The sequence below is a fragment of the Arachis duranensis genome, chromosome 4 (genome assembly GCF_000817695.3).
Source record: "Arachis duranensis cultivar V14167 chromosome 4, aradu.V14167.gnm2.J7QH, whole genome shotgun sequence".
NCBI classification, from domain to species: Eukaryota; Viridiplantae; Streptophyta; class Magnoliopsida; order Fabales; family Fabaceae; genus Arachis; species Arachis duranensis.
Window position 1 is genome coordinate 19052049 of NC_029775.3, and position 1241 is coordinate 19053289.

Below are 1241 nucleotides of genomic sequence, written 5' to 3' on the forward strand. Positions count from 1 at the left end.
TTTTGACAGTTGCTTTTCTGTTTGCTTTAACTGTACTTCCATATTCCTGTTAGCCATTCTTGTTTCCTGTAGTATTTCCTTGAATTCGGCTAGCTGCTGAGTTAAAAAGTCTAATTGCTGATTGAATTCATTAGCCTGATCTACAAGACTGAGTTCAGCAGTTACTGTTTTAGCTTCTTCTTTCATGGAAGATTCACTGCTTAGGTACAGATGCTAATTTCTGGCAACTGTATCAATAAGCTCTTGAGCTTCTTCAATTGTTTTTCTCATATGTATAGATCCACCAGCTGAGTGATCTAGAGAAATCTGAGCTTTTTCTGTAAGCCCATAGTAAAAGATGTCTAATTGCACCCACTCTGAAAACATTTCAGAGGGGCATTTTCTCAGCATCTCTCTGTATCTCTCCCAAGCATCATAAAGAAATTCATAATCTCCTTGTTTGAAGCCTTGGATGCTCAGCCTTAGCTGTGTCATCCGTTTTGGAGGAAAATAGTGATTCAGGAATTTTTCTGACAGCTGTTTCTATGTCCTTATGCTATTCTTAGGTTGGTTATTTAACCACCTCTTAGCTTGATCTTTTACAGCAAATGGAAACAGTAATAATCTGTAGACATCCTAATCTACTTCCTTATCATGTACTGTGTCAGCAATTTGTAAAAATTGTGCCAGAAACTCTGTAGGTTCTTCATGTGGAAGACTAGAATACTGGCAGCTTTGCTGCACCATGATAATGAGCTGAGGATTCAACTCAAAGCTACTAACTCCAATGGAGGGTATACAGATACTACTCCCTTATGAAGCAGAATTGGGGTTAGCATATGACCCCAGAGTCCTCCTGGACTGTGCATTTCCACTTAGTTCCATGATGGAGCAAGGGAGATGATATAGATGTTGATATTGTCTGTTTTATTTAATTTATTATATAAAGAAAATTGATTTTTGAAATAGAATAAAATAAAAAATTCGGAGTAAAAATAAATTAAATAAAGAAAGAAAATTAAGAATTTGAAAACTTTTATGAAGATTTTCGAAAATTTGAGGAGAGAGAAAGTGGTTAGGATATTTTTGAAAAAGATATTTTTTTTAAACTTAAAAAGATAAGAATTGAAAAATTTTGAAATTGAAATCTGAAATTTTATATAAAAATTTCGAAAATGTAGTTTAAAATTAGTTAGAAAAGATATTTTTTTGAATTTTGAATTTTATGATGAAAGAGAAAAACACACAAAAGACACAAGACC